Consider the following 15,325-nt stretch of genomic DNA (forward strand, 5'->3'; position numbering starts at 1 on the left):
TCATTATTCAAGTGACATTCAGATGCAGTTTCAGTCAAAGCTGCCTCTTCATAAATGTTATTAGCTACAAATGTGCCTTTAATAAAATATTACACTGTGCAAAAATAAAGCATTGTACTTATAATCAAAGGAAAATGAATGGCAGAAACTAAAATCCACAGCAATACAGTCTGAACTTCTTAGTCAGTCAAAAACCTCTTTGATTTTAATGATCAGTTTCTCGGAACCAGCACAGGAATGCAGGATCAGGCCCACTGGCACACACAGGACACAAAAAAACACCTTCTGCAAACTCTTGTGGCTTCCATGCAGAGTGCTACCTGATAATTTGAGTCAGAAGGGGTCTGTCTGTGGTCAGCCTGACCACAGCTCAACAATACTGTCTGCAAATCCAATATACATGGTCCTCTGGACAACTTTACATTCATTATCCAACTACTTGGACAGCACACCTTGAAAAACCCTCTGCAAATCAGTGTTGTATATGGTTCAGTGCCATTAAAGGCTCTGCTCTTCTGGTAGATGCTCTTTCTTTTTTTTTTTTTTTTTTTTTTTTTTTAATTAATTTGTGTGTTGAGGTATCTTAAGTCAGGCACTCAGAACTGAAACATCCTAAATCTAATCAGGCGGCACATGCTGGCCCCAGACTCAAGCCAGGAAACACCTGTTTATTTTCTCCAAATTAACACCAGCTCAGCAAGACACTTAAGCACACATCTAACTTTGTAACCACAGGGTTGTTCCCCGCTCCCTTAAATAGTGCAGATGCAAATGCTCTGCTGAATCAGTTTTATAAAAATCCAACAGCAGTGAGTAACAAACACTGTGACTGAGCTCTGCAGCCAGGAGGCTGGAGCATGCTGCTGGGATCTCAAACACAGCGTCCCCACTAATGCCACAGGGCTGTCCCCGCTTCCCTGCATCCCAGTCAGTTCCAGGGCTCACAGCCACACACTCCTCCTCTCTCTGTCTGGGAATGAGATGTATTTTTACATAGAACTTAAGTATTTTGCAAGATATATCTTGGGTTTCCCTGCCCTGCTCTTCTAACTGTGCTTTTGAGATGGAAATACTGTCAGCAGCAAGGCTGTGTGTCTGAAGCAGAAGCGACTGGAGCAGAGGTGGTTTATTTGCCAGAGCAGAAGGCTTTTCTTCTGCAGCAACTCTCATGAAACTGGATTTGTTTCTACCAGGATGAAAGAACAAAACACTTCAGTGGTGCTGGGAACCATCCCCCACTAGGTATAGACAAAACATGCAGAAGATGAAGGTAAAACCAGTTCCTGCTAAACCTGGTCAGCTCAGATGGAACTCTGGACTCTGCTGAGGGAAAGACTCAGAGACAACAAGAGGATGCCTGACTGCAAACTTGTGCATCTAACTTTCCTGATCAGCAGCCCTCTTCCCACACCAGCACCTAACTCTAGAGACTTTGTCATAAAAGGAAAAAAAAAAACAAAAACAAAAAACAAAGTAGTAGTAGTAGTAGTAGTGGTAATGGTCCCAGAGTACCTGCTGTGATGTCCCTGCATCTTTACAGAGTGAGCATTTGCCCTATACCTCATGGCTGCATAGAACAGGATCCCAAAAATCACTCTTTTCCCTCCCTCTGGCTGTGCTTCCTTAGAGCTCCCACACTGTACCTGTTGTACTCTACAGAGACTTTGTCATAAAAGAAAAAAAAAAAACCAAACCAAAGTAGTAGCAGTGGTAATGTTCCCAGAGTACCTGGTGTGATGTCCCTCCTGCATCTTTACAGAGAGCATTTGCTCTACACCTCATGGCTGCATACAACAGGATCCCAAAAATCACTCATTTCCCTCCCTCTGCCTGTGCTTCCTTAGAGCTCCCACACTGGGAGCCCAACACACATGGATGAGACAGGCTTCTGCAGAAAGTCAGTTTTGTTGAGAGAAAGACTGAAGGACAGCCTCCCTTCCCACCACTGAGGGCTCTGCTCAGGCTTACACCTGAAGGATTAATAATCAATGGCTAAAGAACACAGCCAGCACTGGTTGTTAGGCTTTTGGAGAGGAGGAGGAACTTGGGAGGTACTTTTGGGTGAAGGCTTGAGCTGAAGGATGTGGAGTACAAAACAGGCACTCTCTTCGTAGCCTGAGGAAGGCCTTCAAACAGGTGTGACTTCATGCACATGGAGGATCTGGCCTTGACTGATGTACAATACATAAATGACCTTAATGGCTCAAGAAAAAAGACCAAATCAATCTCCTAACATCAGCCAATTTGACAGCTTTAGGGTAAGGACCATCAGCATCAAGGAAGATGCGCCCAGGCAGAGATGCTCAAGGACAGAGTCCAGATTTATCAGCGTAAATCTGGATTAATCCAACTGGTTTTGATGCAACTCATCCCAAAGAAGGACACCAGTTTTTCTGTACATCAACAATGATTTTTTTTCTCCTACAATTTAGGTAAGGCTTTCAGATATCAACCATTTGATCCTAAAGATTCAATTTCATAAAGAAGTTTCAATGGGAAGTTGTTATCCCTCCAGCCTGGGTGGAATCTGTCACTGCTGTTGTTTTAAAACCTCATCCCAAAGAAGGACACCAGTTTTTCTGTACATCAACAATGATTTTTTTCCCCTACAATTTAGGTAAGGTTTTCAGACATCAACCATTTGATCCTGAAGATTCAATTTCATAAGGAAGTTTCAATGGGAAGTTGTTACCCCTCCAGCCTGGGTGGAATCCATCACTGCTGTGGTTTTAAAAGGTGATCATAAAAACACACCTCACCTAGGTTAAAAAAACAGCATTTTAATCTTGAAACCCTTTATATTATGCAGGGTTATTTCCATGGAGCCAGAGGGAAGAAGTACCCTCTTCACTGCTGCTCCTCACTTTCCAAATCCTCCATCTACAAGCAAGGTGATTTCTCATGCCTTTGCTAGCTTTAAAAATAAAAATTAAAGCATTATTAGGAGTTAAGGGTCAGGTATATATGCAGGCAAATATTTGGCAATGACTCCACCTGGAACAAAGAGATTCTAAAATAAATTTTTTAATGAGAAGGATGGAGAAAAGCCAAGCAGAAGTTGCAGAGGACACCTCATTAAAGAAATTGATAAGACCAAGTCAGGTCAATCTGTTTAAGTAACTGAATGGCTTCAGTCAGATTGGAATAGATCTGTTTAATTTGCCTTCAGAAAAGCAGCACAGTGGGAGCGGAGGAGGAAACCTCGCAGGGAGCCATAAGTGTTGCGTAAAAGTCAGTAATTTTGCAGAAAGTTGCATCTGTGGTTTACTCACTTGGAAGAGAGACATCTCACACGAAAAGAGCTGAAGGAGCTGTAGGCAGCGAGAGCAGCCACACTCAGCACAGAGTGACAGGACTGTGGGACCTCCCCTGCTCAGCCACAGCCTGCACGGGGCACAGGGGCCCACCAAAGAGCCAGTCTGGCAAAAAAATAACAAAACACTAAACGTAAGGCATGAGCCAGAGCCTGGCTTATTTTTACACCTTTGCAGCACTGAGAGAGTTTCAGCAGGAAAGAGGAGCTGATTTTCTGCCGGAACAAAGAGCTCAAAATATGGTTCTCATTTTGAAACTGAAGCTCAGGGGCCCTGAAAGGGAAAATGAATTCTTGCAGTTCACAAGGACCGTGCTGTGAACCAAGCAGCACCGTCTGGTGTCCATCAGGATGTCTGCCCTGCTTCTGCTCGTGTGCTGACCACAGAGTTATCACTCACTTCAGGATTTCCAGGATGCTGAGAGCAGCACAGCCACCAGCATGCCACGCAGCCTGGCTGGAAGCTGCCACAGCCAAACAGCATCTTGCTAATGAATGCTGCTTCCAGGGCTCTGCACCAGCAGCACCTGGCAAACTGCTGCTAAGCTCAGGCACCTCATCTGCAGGTACCTGGGTGACCTCCCTGGTGAGATTTTGGGGTTTATTTCATCACTGAGCAGAAGAATAATGTCTTTAAGTAAGTGCATGGTTTGATAATAGGTTAATAAGAACCTTGGCTCAAAAAAAATTTAAAATAAACCCAGTGCTGCTTTTATTGGGCAGATCTCAGCAGCAATACCATGGGAGGTTTTGTTGTGCTTGGACTTAATCTGCCTTTTAGAGATGATGTAGAAGCAATTATCGTGATGATTAAGAGGCAAACACAGCGCAAATGGAGTCCCTGTCACCCAGTCTGCAGGCAAGCATTAAACTTTATAATGTATGACTGTACACAGTAATGAATAAGTACATCTCTCAGAGGCTTTTGTTCCTTGCAGCTGTATTCTGAGGGGCTTGGTGCAGTCCCAAATATTAAAACATCCCTCAGTAAGCCCTCAGGAGCTATGAGGTTTTGAATTCTTTGAATAGACCTTCTGGCCTCAGCACTGGGAATCACACTTCAGTGCTTATCCTGCTAATAGGAAAGTTAGAAAAAAATATTAAAACATGAAGGGAAGATTCCCACATTGCTACCCAACCCAAAAAGGAGCATTTTAGTGAAACACTATTAAGATGACCATGACAACATCATTAATCTTATCAACACAGCAATAACGCACAGGACTAAAACCTGCAGCATCAAAGTGAAACCCATTTATCTGGAACTGAGCAGATTATATTATAGCCTGGAAAAAGGTATTACATCCCAAATGAAGGCTCTCCGATTTTCCAAAAGGGGACATGTTAGGCACATACTTCACCAGGGATGTGGGGATCCCAGGGGTCCCAGCCATTTTACGCTGCACCAACATCACCTGCACTGCTCATGACAAACAATCAGAGTGGTTTGGGGAAAGATACTTAAAGTAATGGAAGGATACTTAAAGATCACCCAGTTCCAGCCTTCTGCTGTGAGCAGGGACACTTTCCACTAGACAAGGTTGTTCTAAGCCTCACCCAACCTAGCCTTGAACGCACACCAAGGCACAAGGACCCTCAAACAACCCACCACACACACTAATGGTTCCCCTTTGGGAGGAAAGGAGCTACACAGGTTGGAGAGATGAAGATTTTAGCCAGGATTTTGGATGGATGATTACTACAGACCATTAAGCTGCTCTCCTCTGGCTGGATTTATTGTTGACTCAACAAAGAAACACGATGTGGGCTGGGTACCTGCCAGGGCTGTGCAAAGCAGTCGAGCCAAATTTATTTGAAAAAACGAAAAGCCAGTGTAAAATCGGAAGGAAGCCACAGATACTTGTTTCCTCTTGCACCTGCGAAACCAAAGCTAACTTCTCTCTCAATGGGAAAACTGCAAGTGCAGAAGCCAGAAACTTGTGAGAAATACACCCCCTCTTTGCCACCACGAATATTGCCAGTGGATGTTTAAAAAATCCCATCTCCATCACACACTTCACTTCCCAAAGTTGAGCATATTTTGCTTCACCTTCTCCTGGCAACTTGCAGCTCCTTTTCTAGGAGGTATGACTGACAAAGCAACGAGAAAAGTGGATGTTTAAAAAATCCCATCTCCATCACACACTTCCCAAAGTTGAGCACATTTTGCTTCACCTTCTCCTAGCAACTTGCAGTTCCTTTTCTAGGGGGTATGACTGACAAAGCAATGAGAAGGGGGAAAAAGCAAACCTGACAAATGCCCACGTCCCCACGGCAGCCAGCTCCGAGCAAGTGGACGCGGCGGGAATCACGGGTGTCTCAGGAGTGCTGAGAGATGGATGATCTGGATCTGCAGAGAGCTTAGGTCTGTCAAATGACTTCTGCAGGCTTTGTGCCAGAACGAAGCAGAATGAAACAGAGATAATCCGCTGAAAGAATGTCCCATACAGCAGAGGAACGGCCAGATGCTTCCTGTGCATGATATTTCAGCGTAGCATAAGATACAGATCAGGAAGAGGTTCAGCAAGGTCAGCAGCAGCAGGTCAGAGGGGCAAAAAAAGGTTAAAAGAATTGGAATACAACAAAGCAAAAGCAGAACTACAGGGCAAGTGCTTTGTGCTGGGAAGCTGTGACTCCCTGAGGCCTGGCACTGAGAAAGGGCACTCAGAGCACCAGAGAGCCACCTCGGAGCAAAGCTGTACGTGGGTGGATGGTAATTTGGGGTTTTCTGCAAAGTCAAATATTCATTAGAGGTTCAGAAAAAACCTTGCAAATAGGGAAAGCATCATTCCGAAAGAGACTTAGTATTCCCCAACTTGAAATGCAACTTTTGATTCAAAAGCTTCCAGAGTTATAAAAAAATAAATAAAATAAAATAAAATAAAATAAAATAAAATAAAATAAAATAAAATAAAATAAAATAAAATAAAATAAAATAAAATAAAATAAAATAAAATAAAATAAAATAAAATAAAATAAAATAAAATAAAATAAAATAAAATAAAATAAAATAAAATAAAATAAAATAAAATAAAATAAAATAAAATAAAATAAAATAAAATAAAATAAAATAAAATAAAATAAAATAAAATAATAATCAACATGCTAAAATGGAATACAGTAGAGGTTTCTTTGCCTGTTTTTTTTCTGGAAGCATCTGAAAATCTAAGGATCATCCATAACAGTCATGTTAGACCTCAAACAACTGCCCACAACTTCGTTTTGTTTCTTTTTACACAGTTCCTTAAGTATCCGAAATCAGGTAATTAAGAAAATAGTGCCTCTAGCAGACATCTAGGCTTTCTGTGGTAAGATTTTCCAGCTAAATCATGTGCTATTTAGCAACATCTTTCCTTGTCTTCTAGTATTTTGGTGTCTCAGGGGATTTTAGATCACACCGTAACTAAGGCTATAGCTGCCCAGCTAGTGGCAAATAATCAGAATATTATGAGTTGAACACACAGAGAGACAGACAGCAGAGTGTTGAGAGCCAGAGGTGTGATGCAGAATTACAATACAAAATCTTCTGAAAATGAATCGTGTTTCCACATCCCTCAGCTGCATTTGCTAAGCCTTGCTCCTTTTACTTCTCTGTGACTGACCAGTATTTTTGGCTTTATTCTTTTACATGCTTAGCTGTTAACAGAGAACAGAAATAACGATTCTCTCCTAAATAAATTTTACTTCTGCATACCCTCATCCTTTCCTGACAAAAGCCAACAAAAAGCACACTTTTGCAATGACAGTGGACGTGTGTAAGAGCAGCGGGCTATCAAATTAAAGACAAATGCGTTATAATATCAACACTGACTTGCATGCATGGCAGGGCTGTCCTGCTGAAAAAGGAGCTAATGAATCCTCTGCTACAAATCATCAGAAAAGTGCATTTGAGCAGTGTGAACAAAGGAAAACAGTTTAAATGACAACTGTTCAGGAGAAATTTCCATCCTCGGGTTATTGCCAGCAGCTGGTGTTCCAAAAGACCACCAGAACATTATGAAAGGGCTCTTTTAGGCAGGAAGAGCCATTTCCTCCTTACCCCTACGGAGGCAGCAATGCAGCCCAAACATGAGACACAGCACCTGGTGTATCAGAAACCCTGCTCTCCTGGCTTACTCAAAACTACAGCACAGCAGCAAGTTTCAGGGTCAACGAGACTCTGATGAAGCATCACCACTCCACTGGAAGTTGAATGTTGCTATTCTTTCATTTGAGAAAAAAAAGAACACCCTAACATTTGCCCTGTGCAGAGGGCTCATAGTATCCTTTCAATCAAGGGACATGGTAAAGTAATAAATACTTGAGGAAGCTGTTTCCTCATGGGGAAAAAACCACTTTGAAAAGGGTTCACTCACTGCACGTGTGGGCACTTGGGATGGGGTCGGTCTGGACCACCTACCTATGGTAGTGTACAGGGGATGTAGGCAGCAGGAAGGCACCCACCAACTTTCAGCTGAGCCATGGATCTGAGCACAACTGAGTATTTGGGTTTTGACTCTGTTTCATGTATTCAGGTTTTATGCAAAAGAGTCTGGGTCCTTAGTTCTGCAGGACACATCTCATTCAGACAGGCTGGTGTTTTTTTTTTTTTTTTTCCTTCCTACACAAAGAGGAGCAGATCCTATTCATTTTGGACCATAAGGAAGCTTCTCCATCTCTTTCACATTTGTCTAAAAGGAACACCTACATGTTAGATATTTTTCAAAAGATAACATACACACACACACACATATATATATACATATATATGTTTTTTTGTTGGTTTGCGTTCTTTTAATGACACAAAAGAAGCAAGGCAGCATGGCCCTCACTGACTTTCATTAAGGTGCAGACAACTCAGTGCTGTTTTGGCTCTGAAAGTCTCCCACCAGGTTACTGGATGGGCACTACGGTGCTTCAGTTCTCCACAGAAGGTAACCACAGAGCCAGCATCAGCTCCCTCATTTAGACACCCCAGGCTCTGCCCTCTGGCCCTTGCATCCCCAGCTAAGAGGTTAAGAGGATCTCACGTCACACCTCAATGCCTGAGCAAGTCATCAAGGCTTCTTTAACTGTCAGCACAGAGGAAGTCCCACCTCCAGGGCCTATTTTCCAATGCCTCCTCTAAATGAGACAAATGACATATTAAAGTATCTATTTCTCACTGTGACCCATAAAAGGAGGACAGATTACCAGGTCTGACAGCAGCATATACTTTGCAGATGCTTGCACTCTGTCAGATGTGCCCAACATCTGCACTCTGGAGTATCTGCACTCTAAGGAAGCTCTAGCACAGGAAAACTCTCATTCCTCCATAAGGAACAGGAACTGTTTTCACCTTGTACTATGCTTGTTCTCCATGCACTCAATGCCTTTCATTTCATAAGGAGAGCAGTCTTCTCCTGATTGAGAGAAACTGGAGTATTCTTAAAAGAAAATTAAGATTCAATTCCCTCAGAGTCTCATTTCTGCAAGATTGTTTTTACATTATGGGGTTGCAGCAGGGTATTATTCCCAGTACTGATTCTGCCAGTGGCTGTATCAGATAGTAGTGAGGAGAAGGGGCAGATGGAGTGGGAGTCTTGGCCATGAGAGCCACATGTGCCCACATAGCCCTGGAGCAAGATGGAGAAACCAAGCCCTACCCTCAGATCTGAAAGGCAGGGCTTGTCACCAAACATGAGCATGGTTTTCCTTCATATCTTAAGTCATCCCACATGTTTTTGCTCTCCACTTTGCTTCTTAAGGAAATAAGTCCCAGAAGCCAGGTGTTTTTCCTAGCTGTTTGTTTTCTTGGCTCCTCTGATCACTGACTCCAATTGACAGCTTTCTCTTGTCCCTTTCTGTCCTCACCATCAACCCAGGACACCCAGGAGGAAAGTGCTCTGAGCAGCCTTGCCTGAAAAGCCACAAAAATGAAGAATAAAGACATGTCTGGGAACAAAATGTACTGGAGCTGGAATGTTCAGGAAGCCCTGAAAACCTAAAACCACCTTCCCTGGCACAGGTACAATTGCCACATTTCAACCTCCCCTCTGTCTGGGAACAAAATGTACTGGAGCTGGAATGTTCAGGAAGCCCTGAAAACCTGAAACCACCTTCCCTGGCATGGTACAATTGCCACATTTCAACCTCCCCTTCCCAGCACTGGGACCAGGAGGAGAGAGAGAGACAAAACAGTGGCAGGTTTCATCCTGCCAGAGAAGAGGAGTTCCATGGTGGCAGCTCCCTCCACTGTCCATCACTGCATGTCAAGTACAGTAGGAGAATAACATCTCTGAGTGGTCACCAGAGTCACTGCAGACTGTACAGCACCTCAGCTTACGGACCTGCCTGGGCAGCAGAAACTCCTCGGGCCACCAAGGAATTTTCTGCTTAAAAGGGTGACACCTTTGCAGTTGCTTTGGGCCTGGCAGCTCACCAAACTCCCATCCCCTGGGGCACCTGGGTTGACCTGGGTTGATTCCTGCACCTGATTCACTCCTGCACCCTTCTCTTCTCAAGGGTCATCATGGCTGGGTCCCACCTCTGCTTTCATGGCAGGCAGGCGGGCAGCAGCATCCCACCTGGATAACGCCTCCAACAGTGTCCCACATCTTTCCCATGCTGATAGCAAGTCCTGTTGAGGGACATCTACTCTCAGCACACTGTCAATCAAGTCCTGTCATCTGTAACCTTATCTGCTGTGTACCAAGATTAATCACAGAATGGCTCAGGGTGGAAGGGACCTTTGAGATCTTCTTGTTCCAAAGCCCTGCCATGGTCAGGGACATCTTCCATTAGAGTGAGTTAGTCACAGCCCCATCCAACCTGGCCTTGAACTCTCCCAGGAATGTGACATCCACAGCTTCTCTGGGCAGCCTGTTCCAGTGTCTCCCCACCCTCACAGTAAATGAGCCACTCATTCTTCTCATCCACTACATTAAAGGCTACAGGGTTGCAACTTGCAAAACCTAAACCATTTAGTTAAAATTCCATCTAAACCTGCCTGTTTTTCTTTCCTGTACATGAGAAGGCAAGACAAGTGCTCTATTTCTCTTGCTGAAGATTGGGACCTCACAGTGTAGACCTAGCTGGTTTTTATTATTCCCACACGCAGCAAAGCTCTCTTTCCCATTGTTACCCTCTCACACCCCGCCACTGCAGGGGCAAAAAGGATGGAGAAGAAGGTAATGACACAAAACACAAGGTTTTAACCTGAAGTTTATTCCTCTTTGGCTGTCTGAGGCTGCTTGAAGCATGAATCCAGTTCTGCTGTTTAAAACAGGAATTACCCAAGTGACTCACATCTTGCTGAGAGAGAGACTACTGGCTTTTTCATCATGTGCCAGTGCTCAGGGCATGCCACTTGTCCCTGCTTACAGCAAGAACCCAATTCCTGCAATTTATTCCCGGGTCTGCTGTGGATTGCATGGCTTTGAGGAAATTGCAGTAAAAACTGAAAAACTTGACAATTTTAAACTGATGCTTACATTCTCAACAGCCTCTTCCTGTACAGATTGTTTAAGCAGCAATGCTGAAGCTGAGATTTCAAACTTGTGCTTATATTGTAAGTTTCATTCACATAGTCATTAGCAGCATTAAATTGGGGGAGAATCTGCTATGAAACTTAATCAGCTGGTACCATGAAAAAGTGCTGGCATGGCTGTTTGATGCTGTGATAGAGGCTGGTGCTCCAAACCAGGAGAGAGAAGAGCTTTTCAAGTTCTGCTCATTATTGCTTTGCAATGACACAGGAAACAGCAAGGGTTTTAATCTCTAAATAATTTTTCATTCAGGGATTTGGGAACAATCTAGAGGATACAGAAGTTGTTTTGTTTTGTTTTCTCCATTAAATGCTTCATTAAAGTGCTGCTCATTTAATAACAAGCTTGGGAAGAAAAAAAAGGAAATAAGTGATGTGTTTTTATGCAAAACCAAAACTCTGACACCTCTTTGCTCTTGTGCTACAAACAAGCTTGCTTGAGTTGCAGGAGACTTGGCTTTGCATAAGAATGTTTCACAGAACAAGTGGGAAAAACAATTTTAAAACAGAAGGGAAAAATTAGCCAGATGAGCAGTTAAAGACTCCAACACCTTGATCTTGGCACATCAAATAGAATGCATCTACTTACATGCAGCCTGTGCCCTCTTCCTAAAAATACTCTGCCTCCTTGGTGCAGATACTTGATTTCAGATCAAAGCACTCTCAAAGGTTGTTTGCTTTTTTTTTTCTTCCAGCCACTTCCAGTCACTTCCTCAAGTAACCCTCACTGCTCCAAACACCCCTCGATGCACTGAATACAGAGCAGCACTTCACATTCAAGTTTCAGGGCTGTACATCACCATGACTGATCAGACTTCAGCGAAAAGACTCTGTAACGAAAATTTCAAGAAGAGGGAGGATTAATTTCGGTGCGATAGCACAAATCAGTCTTCATTTTGGATTAATTAAGTCCAGCAGCTACAAGCCTGGCAAAAAACCCAGGGCTGCTACAGGTACCCTGCAGCAGTGTAAGCTGCAAGCTTTGTGACTAACAGAGATTTATGGTGGGACTCTGCCCAGCAATCCCCAGTGGTGAGAGCATTTCTGCAGCAGGCTGCCCAGAGCAGTGGTGGGTGCTCCACACCTGGAAACCTTCAAGGTCAGCACAGTCAGGGCTCTGAGCAACCTGATCTAGTGGCAGGTGTCCCTGCACCTTGCAGGGGCGTGGGACTAGGTGATTTCTAAAGGTCCTTTCCAACACAACTCATTCTGTGTTTCTAGGATTCTTCTCGCCGCCAGCCTATCCCCAGGGTCAGAGGCAGAGTGTGATATTTGTAGGTCAGAGGAGCAGCAAATACAAGAAGCAGCTAATGAAGTCACACTGGCCATCCAGGCAAAGTGTGGTGAAATCCTGGCCATGGTAAATTTGGTAAAAGCTGCAGGCAGAGGAAGGAACTCAACAGCCTGATTTGATGTGGCTGGTTATTTTAAGCATAGTAAAAAATGCATCAATGATCCTTGGTTTAATAATTGAGAGCATCAAACTAAAACTTCAGGCCAAATTATGTTCTCATTTTAGTTCATTTAGATCTGTGAAAATGAATTGAATTACTCAAGATCTTCATCGATGTAATAAACCTGGTCATTCTGGCACTGCAGTCCATGGGTACTCATTACAGCAGCTAAACCACAGCCCTGCTCCAGATGGCTTGTCTCTACAACATAGCATACATCCAAGGCACTCCAAAAACTAATCACCCACTGATCATATCACTTCAATTAAAAATTACTCAATATTTCCAATTGCTGGCATCCATTTTAGAAATAACAGAAAATTACAAAGTGCTTGGCCAGTAATATGCAGCCTTTCCTACACTGCAGAAATGTCAGCTAAGCAACATTAACCAGTTCAGCAAAGCAGTAGATTTTATATCTGCTATGTGGTGTATTTTAAAATTCCTCCACCTTTACATCTGCTGTGGTAATAGGGACCAGCTGAGAGCAGACACAGACAGGGAAAAATGTCTCTTACCCTATAGCAGTAAGCATATAGATGGAGAGAATTTTTAGAGAATTGGATTCAATCAAACAGCAAAAGCTTCAAAGGAAGGGCCAGTATCACTCTTTTTCACTGAAGAGGACCCAGGTTGACACAGACATTGCTGCAGAGGCAAGACTGAAGGAAGGGAGATCTTTGCTGAAGAGTGAGGGATTAACCAGTTGTCATTCCCCCCAGAAATCCCACATTTGCTTACATGGCACTTACTCTGGTATTTACCTTTATAACAGGTAAATATAGAAAAGTGGAGAGATGTGGACTTGAGGATGACTATTTTATGGAAAACAGAAAAATGCAGAGATCTCACTTTAGAGTTTTCTGGGTTATTCATATGAACAAAATGTAGACACAAAGCCAATTGGGTATTTTATTCCAATGCCAACTCCTCAGAGCTTTGCTCACCAGCTGTTTCAGCTTGACTCAATGAAGTCTCACCTCAAGAATACAGTCATTAGTTCCTCCAGTCTCTCCTGATAGACAGGCAGGGTTTACATCAGCCATAGCTAACAACTTGGAGTGACTAGAAATAAAACTAAATACACCTTTGAGGAAGTAGCAGACTTTCTTACTTATTGCAAGGAAAATTAAGAGTATTTTCCAGATAAATGACTGTGCATGTCAAATTTGGTTTAATATATTTAATGTCATAACCAAGCTTTCAGTTGGAAAGGAAAAAGCAGCTCATCTCCAGAGCAGGAGCAGATGTTCGCATGGGTTAACTGAACCAGGGTGAGCAAAATCTTCCTGTAGTGAGCCTTTTTGGTAAGTGTCCCAGAGGTTCAGTGTTTTTCCCATTGTGCTGGGTGAATCATGGGATGTAGGCATCCTACAGTCCATAAAGACAGGACCCTCTACAGTCATCTAACTACTGTTGAAGCCTCTCAAATTGACATGGCAAAGAGACAGTTAATAAGGAATGTGAATTCAAGAACAAAATCTAAAAGGAAATAGGTGGGCCATTGCATGAGGCTGCCCATCTGGTTCCCACTGAATGGCTGCATTTAGTATGTTCAAACACTGTGCAAATGTGTCACCACACCAAAATTGTGCTTTGCAGAATGACAAACATGACCTGTTCATTTGAGAATATGCACAGGTGTATAATAATTTACCAGTTTCCTTTAGAGCAGCCCCATGAAAAGGTGTTTCAACTTTCCCTTAATCTCATTATAAACACAGCCTTAAAAATGAGCATGTAGACAAACAAAACATGAACAAAAAAATATTAATTTGGGGCCATAAAGAAGCTGGTATGATGACTTAAAGGCAACCTGTGCTTTCCCACCCTGAAATTGTACATTTGCTTTTGGTACCTGTCTCAGTGAACACTAACTGAACCTGTGCTAACAAAAATCTATTTTCTTCTCAGCAGCTAAGTATGACATAGCCTTTTTTCCAGAAACCCCAGTATTTTCAGCTAACAGCTTCACACTGTTCTAGGTTGCAGACCTCTTCTTACAGATGCCACTCATGACCAGAGACTCAATGTACTAACTTATTTTTGCTTCACTGCTAGCAACCAGAGTCGTGGCAGGTCATTAAAGAGATTTGTCTGGCTGAACAGCTTCCAGAAGTGCAATGAAGTAGTTATTTAATATCCTCAGATGAAAGATGCTATGCAAATGCAGAGCACTGTGTTGCACCAAAGAGCACCCTCTGATTACCTCCTATTAGTCCAATAGAGGTAAATGGTTTTGCAGTGCCATTTCCCTGCTAAACAAGCTGTAGTCAACTTAGCTTGACAAATTTAAACAGTTAACCCACAGGAACTCAGGTCTCCTTTTCATATTTGCAGGTCAGCTGCCTTGAGACAATGTCTGAAGCACAAACAGGCTTTCAGGGCCAGATTCTGGTTTCATTCAGGATGGTGTAAATCAGGAATAATCCCTTCAGAGATTAGTAGGAGTGAGATCAGATTCAGGCTCTTGGAATTAAAAAGTACCAACCATGTGCTTGTGGGCTTATTCTAATTCTGCTAAGCACAACACAATTCTCTTTCATGTCCTTCTCCCATTCTGTCTAAAGCACTCTGAGCTGAAGAGCAAATGATGCCCTGCTCTGAACACACTGCAGAAGATTTTTGGCATTGCAAAATATTTTTGTCTACAAAGTTCTTAAATAAGTCTTGTGCTTTAAAAAGAAAAAAACCAAAACCCAACCCAAAAAACCTCCACAAATTGACACCAAAAAAGGAGAAAAAAGGCCACCTTCAAATTACACAAGCAGAGTGAAGATATGTTTAAAGATCCCCCTTACCCCCAAACTATGAAATTAACTACAGTAACCATTTTAACAAGAAATCAACACATTTAATTACTCTATTTTACAGCATCTGTCTCTGTTTCTGGGCATATATCAAAGGAAAGAACAAGCAGAGCCTTTGCCGGATGCCTGCAGCATCCTTTGGAAGCATCTCAACGGAAATTCCAGCATTGCTACAAATTAATGCAATGACATCTGAAAGTTACTTGTGTCCTTTCCCTGCCACTGTCTCCTTTGGTAGGTCAAG

At 42.8% G+C, this 15,325-nt stretch overlaps 1 protein-coding gene across 3 annotated transcripts in view; it reads right to left on the minus strand.

The window, feature by feature from the left end:
* Positions 1–15,325, minus strand: part of ST3GAL1 (ST3 beta-galactoside alpha-2,3-sialyltransferase 1) — a 79,465-nt gene that overhangs the window by 50,463 nt on the left and 13,677 nt on the right. Inside the window, exon 2 of one of the 3 annotated variants that reach the window (XM_039715426.1) lies at positions 11,407–11,647. The exons of 1 other annotated variant lie outside the window; for it this stretch is intronic. The gene's annotated coding sequence lies outside the window, so the exon portion shown is untranslated. Of the gene's footprint in view, positions 1–5,563; positions 5,583–11,406; positions 11,648–15,325 lie in introns of those variants that run through there. One more of the 3 variants, XM_039715429.1, reaches the window with a different exon arrangement.

This window comes from Passer montanus, unplaced genomic scaffold, assembly GCF_014805655.1.
Source record: "Passer montanus isolate IOZ18808 unplaced genomic scaffold, ASM1480565v1 scaffold33, whole genome shotgun sequence".
NCBI lineage: Eukaryota > Metazoa > Chordata > Aves > Passeriformes > Passeridae > Passer > Passer montanus.